Source organism: Ictidomys tridecemlineatus, chromosome 10 (genome assembly GCF_052094955.1).
Source record: "Ictidomys tridecemlineatus isolate mIctTri1 chromosome 10, mIctTri1.hap1, whole genome shotgun sequence".
Taxonomy (NCBI): Eukaryota; Metazoa; Chordata; class Mammalia; order Rodentia; family Sciuridae; genus Ictidomys; species Ictidomys tridecemlineatus.
The window spans coordinates 24,434,936-24,441,763 of record NC_135486.1 but is presented as its reverse complement, the minus strand read 5'-3'; the positions used below and the strand labels follow the sequence as shown (position 1 = coordinate 24,441,763).

The 6,828-nt window shown below is 32.0% G+C and overlaps 1 pseudogene; it reads left to right on the top strand.

Moving 5' to 3' along the window:
- The first annotated feature begins 3,173 nt into the window (after positions 1–3,173).
- LOC101971438 (small ribosomal subunit protein mS33 pseudogene) lies at positions 3,174–6,045 on the top strand (annotated as a pseudogene).
- The last annotated feature ends 783 nt before the right edge of the window (positions 6,046–6,828 follow it).

The window sequence follows — 6,828 nt, the reverse complement described above, 5'->3', positions numbered from 1 at the left end:
GTTACTAAAAATTTTTGTCCACTAGCCAGGCTCCTGTTGTCATTACCTGCATCAACCACCTAGAGTTCCACATTACTGAAATTTTTCTACATCTCAAATCTCACAGTTCACTTCCTTGCAACTCAAATGCCATCACTCCATTGGCATCCCTTGATTTTATGGAGATACTCATGTCCTTCATTTCCTTCTGTTGGGAGCTTCTCTGGCACCACTCCCTCTGCCCTCCACCTTGAATTTTTGACCTCGTTATTTCTTCATATTAAACCAACTGACACAAATACTACCTTCTAACTGCTTTGAAGAAGAATTCTACATAAAATATTACAACCCTGAAGATAATTTAAAAACTTGGAAAAAATAGGCTACACTTCTTTGTATACTTTTTATTGTCCAGTAACTGGTCATTATATTGTTGCTGTTTCTTATCCCATTAATTATTAAACTCTTAATTCCTGTCACTCAACCTTTTCAGCATATCTTTTCAGGTTTTTCTTTAGTGCTTTGCTGTTTTTATTAATAGATGACAGTCCACATTAGGAAGTAAATACCAAGTAATTAGGCACTGAATCTGCTTTGCTCACTGCTTACCCTCTATGTCTTAACATTGCTTACAAACAAGCAATAAACTGGTAATAGATTGGGGCCTCAGTAATACTCAACTGTTGGATAATTTTTCTTTGACCAATCTGCTACTGCAGTCTTCACATTCTTTTCAGATTATGTCTTATCATTTTGATTCCTTGATTCAATTTATAGAATTTGTATTCTTTCTTTTAGAAAAGTTTAGAGGTAATTACATATAAACTACCTAAACAATATATGTATTGTTTATTAATCCGGAGAATATGCTACTTTCTTTATACTACTGTATCGAATGCTTAAGGTAGTAGTCCCAATGAAGTTAGCTAATTGTAATTTTAATTTCCTTTCCAAAATGAGAAATCATTCTGTAAAAAGCACAGATATTTGCAATGGGATGTCTTATAAGGTTGTCAATCACATAGCCAATATTTTGTTACCTGCTTTTACTGTAAAGCTGATTCTTGATTCAGAAGAATATTTTGTAACATAACATGGAAAATTATGTTATTTAATAAGTTTATGGACTGTGATGCTAAAAGAAGTATAACAGAAGGGAAAACTGCATATCAAAATGCTAAATGAATATCTAATTCAACAAAGCAAATTGTTGGCCTTCTTCCTCATAATGAAATGAGTCCAAGTTTTGTCTGCTTTCAGTAACGGTTTGAGTCCCATATTAAAGAATTAGTATTTGTTGCTTCTTGAAAATTTAAAATTTGGAAAAAGTATATATATGTTTTGAGCTTACACCTAGCAGCCATCCTGGCCTGGTATTAATTGGACACTGATATGTACCTTTCTCTGAGTACATTTTCTTAACATTACCTCAAACCACTTCTGTGAAAAAATCATAGATAACAAGATAATTAATGTTTTCTGTTGGAAGCATATGCTTTTCCCAAGGTCATAGGCATCTTGTGCAATGATCTGATGGCACAGAATTATTACTGGGATCTCTGAAAGCAAATCTTGTAGGGTGTTTAAAAGAGAGATAAGATATTCTATTCAGTCCAAGAGACATCCTTTTTACTTTTATATGTGTTGGGAAACAGAAGGATAAGTACGGATGCAGTAGGGAAATGAAAGATTGAGGACTTATAAGTTCTAGTTATTTGTACAACTTGCTCTTCTCTCATTGGTTAAGCATACTTAGAATCAATTTCGAAACTTATTTTGTGGAGTTTTGCTACATAATTTCAAAAAGTCCTAAAATTCTGTATCTTGAATTTTCCCTTTATAGTTTGAATTTTGATGGTATTCCCTCCCTTCTCCAAGGCCTCCATGAGGGAACCCAATTCTATTAAAAGATTTTTAATTGAGAAGTGAGTCATCAGGAATGAGGACAGTTTGTACACTCCCTTGCCTCCCCCACTCCGGTGACTTGACAAGCATCATCACCAACTCCATCTGAAAAGGGAGGAGGAATTGAAGGCTTCAAGAGTTTCAAGGGAAGCTACCAATTGGTTATTCATGCTACTTAAACCAATTCAATTCTGAAGATTCCAATCTTATCCTATAGATGTCCTACTTTTCACATAGTATAGCCAGCAGGACTTAAAGTGTAACTGACATTGTAATTTGCAACCCAGCAGGATCAACAGATCAAGGTTTGATTTTGGTTGTCAGGTATCTCAATTTTGCAGCTTAATAGATAAGATATTCTTTATCACTGTTATAGAAAGTTTTTTGGTTTCTGCTACTGCCTTGAGCAGCTATTTGAACTTTCATTTATTTTAAAGTTTCCTGAGACTGCACCTACTTCACAATTCTTGATTTTCTCCTTTGTTCACACTGTTGAATGACAGTGGTGATGCAGTTCTCCAAACCTTAGCTCTCAATGAGGTTATTCTAGATGATCACCAGATAAGTAAAATTTCTCTGGCTTCCTTAGAACAAAGCTTCTTATATTTCAATAAGGAATATTAATAGGAACATGACCATCCAATTAAATCATTTGAAGATTATACACGTTTTCCTAAGAATCTTTTCCCTAGAATGTAGTTCAGTAATGTGGATGGTAAAGTAGTTGTCATGCAGCTAGGAAAACAGATTTCAAAAGGTTTTTTTTTTTTTTTTTTGGCTAATGTTGGGATCCTAAGTCTTAGGAATTAGAAATTCCTCCAAAATTAAAAGGTGGTTGGGATGTTGGGGGAAAAAAAAAAGAAGTATAAAGAAGTATTATGTACACATAATCATTTCCTGTTGACTGACAATGTTTTTATTGCCCAACACCTGCTTTCATTTCCTATTATCTTCTAACCCTCAGTATAATGTATATTTAATTGCAGATTGCCTGGCACATTCCCAATAGTCACCAAGAGTTGAGAGGTAAATCTATAGTTAATACATTGTTTATTTTAATAACATTTTGAAATGAAAGTGATGAGGCTAGACTAAATTATCTGCTTTATACTAGATCACAGAGGTTAAAAAGATAATTTCCTGGGCACCAAGACAATTTTTATTTTCATAACACAAAGCTTAACAATTTATGTAGATAAGCAGAATGATAAAACTAACTGAAGACAGAGAAAGAAGCAAAAATATGTATGCACATTAAAAACAAAAATCAAAGAAAGTTTTCAACTTCCATGGTTCTAAGTGCATTTACTAAAGATGTTGAAAAACATATCTCAAGTGAGAAATAATTCTTTTCAGCACAAGTGGTCATATATAAGATACTGTGCATATATGTGTATATACATATAGATACATATATATATACATATATATGTTTGTTTATTCAATTATATATACTTTAATAAAGAGAGCTCATCAAGCCTTAAAGGTCACAGTTTTTTAAATATAATTTTAGTATCCTAATGGCACATTTTTTATTAATTTTCTCATTTAATATTGTATTTTAATAGACTTATTGAGGTGTAATTGTCATAAAACACTGTACATATCGAATGCATGTTATTCCATGGATATGGTATTTTCATATATCCTTGAAACCATACCACAGTCAACATAATAAATATATCTCTCATCTGCAAAAGTTTCCTCCTACCCTTGCCCCGACTTTTGTAGCTGGAACACTTAACTTGAGATATATCCTCTTAAAATTTTTACAGTGTACAGTACCGTGCTGCTTACTACAGGCACTATATTATATAATAGACCTCTAGGACTTACTTATCAAGTAATTCTGAAGCATTATGCCCTTTGACCAACTCCTCATTCTGCCATCTCCCAACCCCTAGTCTTTACCATATGCTCTCTGCTTCTAGGAATTCAAGGATTTTTAATGGGTTATGCAGAGTTTATATATTCATGACTGGATTAGTTCACTTAGCAAAATGTCCTCTAGGTTTTTTCATGCCATTTCAGAAGGATGTTCTTCTTTTTAACACTGAATAGCACTCCATTGCATGTATGCACTACATTTTACTTAATTGTCTATTGAAGCGCATTTCTGTTTACCTGTAACCGTGTACCAATTGACCAACCTCTCCCTATTTTTCAGGCTTTCTTCCTCTCAACAGCCTCTGGTAACTACTATTTGATGAGATAAGCTTTTTTGGATTCCATGTGTGAATGAGATTATGTGGTGTTTGTCAATCTGTGACACAGTGCCTGCACATTCATAGTGCTGCCACGATTGAAAGAATCACATACTTTTTAAATGTCTGAATAGTATTCCATAGTTCATAGGTATCACTTTCATCCATTCATCAATTGATGAACATTTTCCATTTCTCGACTACTGTGAGAAGTTCCTTAATAAACATGGAAATGCAGATATCTCTTCAACATACTTATTTCCTTTGGACATATATTCAGTAGTTCTAGTTTCTGAATTATAAAGAAGTATTATTTCTATTTTTTTAGGAAACATCATAGTATTTTTTCATAATGGCCTAATTAATTTACATTCCATTAATAATGTTCAAGGGTTCTATTTCCTTTACATCCTCACCAGCTCTTGCTATCTTTTGTTATTTTAATGGATGTTGGTGGAAAATCATTACTCCTTTTATTATTTTAACATTATAATACAAATGAAGTTAAAAAACAGTATTAAAATAATAAAAAGCAAAAGCAAATTACTTCAGAGGAACTCCAAGAAATGAAAGAAATCTTAAAAGTAAGCATGAATCAAACTAAACTTATTGATTATATCCTGCAGTTAATAATTCAAGTATTTCAACCAACAAATGACATACACACATATAGAAGCATTACTTGTAATGCTGAAAGATTATTCATGCAAGTTGTTTTCAAGTGATTGCAAATATATTAAATAAAATACATTAAGCAGTTTCTAATGTAGTACTAGAAAGCTTTTGTCTATATAAGACTACAGATTTCTGTTTTATATATGACTTTAGTGTCATATGTGTATAAAAAGAATGAATAAAAATATTTTTCTATAGAAGGAAGTAATATTTATTTCCTGATATATGCTTGCATATGTTTAAATAGGAAAATGAGAAAAAACAGATTAAATTAACATTATGATCATTAAAATTGATTGTTTTTTAAAGTTCTACAACACTCAGAAATATGCATTTAGAAAAATTGATCGTTCATTTAGTGGTTTAAACCACTAAAAACATCTTAATGAAATGTACATATATTCATTTAGGATGTTAAAATAAAAATAAGTGCAAACAATATATAAATAAACTTTTAGTTAAGAGATGAAAAATCTTTTAAATACATATTTTCAATTTTGTAGACATAGGACATAGACAAATTGCTTTTGGATCACTCAATATGTTTTTCTATATTTGTTTGTTGTTTTTGGCTGTGCTTTTGATTGAAACCAGGACACTGAAGTATATCCCAACCCTTTAATATATACAAGAAATATATTTTTGAAATAAAAAATCTATTAGAAATAACTGTGAGTCAACAAAGTTATGATAATGAAGTACAAAAAAATCTAATGTAAGCAAGTAATTATAACTAAGTAAAAATAAGTGAATTAGTAAAAAGTCCAACATTCAGAAAAGTCTTTGAGTGAGCATAGTTAAGAAAATAGAGGAAAAAAATAGAAAGACATTAATATTTGAACATGTTAGAAATAATAAGATTAATGTAACAAAAATCACTAGGAAACAGAGATTAAGAAATGTAATTTGGGGGCGTGTGGGTGAGGCAGGTCAGGACCAGGAGTCTCCTAGCTGCTCAAGAAATGTCTTTTAGAATATGCTTTGCGCATGACTCATCTGAGTGATGGGCTCTTCCATAAGTTGCCAGGCCAACTGATTCCAAATCCATGAAAGTAGTGAAACTATTCAGTGAGCAGTCATTGGCCAAGAGGAAGGAGACAGACGACTGGTATCCAAATCACAACACATATTTTGCTCTCATGGGCACACTGCGTTTTCTTGGCCTCTACAGAGATAAGATAAGCATCAGGATTTTAAGGATGAGCAAAAGCCTCTAAAGAAGCTTCTTGGAAAGGGGAAACCAAATAAAGGAGAAGGGAAAAGAGCAACAAAAAAGAAGTAGTGTCAGCCCATCAAGAGAGAAAATTTCTTCCTTAGTGATTATGAGAAGAAAGTACCATCTTTCCATGTATTAGAGGAATGTAATCTGCCTCAGTGAAGGTTACTTGGAGAGACACAATCCTCCCTGTATTAAAGTCTAATTCAATTAAATGGTGACTGGCCGCCAGGTGTGGTGGTGCATATATCTGTAATCCCTGTAATTTTGGAGGCTGAGGCAAAAGGATTGCAAATTCCAGGCCAGCCTCAGCCACTGAGCAAGACTCTGTCTCAAATTTTTAAAATATGAACAAAAATAAAGGGATGTAATTCAGTGGTAAAGTACCTCTTGGTTCAGTCCCAAGTACCAAATAAAATTAAATTGTGACTGGTTAAAAAAAAAAAAAAGGTTTCAATATAATTATTTTTTGGTAGAATATAAATAAGCAATATGTCTCCAAAAGAAGAATCATAATTTCAATAATGAACATAAAATACATATACATATTAGAGATTTTAAAATATACCTATCAACCTTTTTTAAAAATCAGTAGTTTAACAAGTTGATCATACAATTAAATTGTATTTATTTCCATGTCCTGGTTTCAATCATAATAGGAATCCATCATGCATATTTTAGTGTAAGAACTGTAAATAAAATGAGCATTTAATCTAGATGCCACTTAAAAAAGTATATAATTGATTTCTAGCATACACTGTGCCACAGTTTGGAAATATTCTAAATGTTTAAGTGAGATACTTAAAATAGCCACATATACATTTACCAATTATTATATTTTATATATAA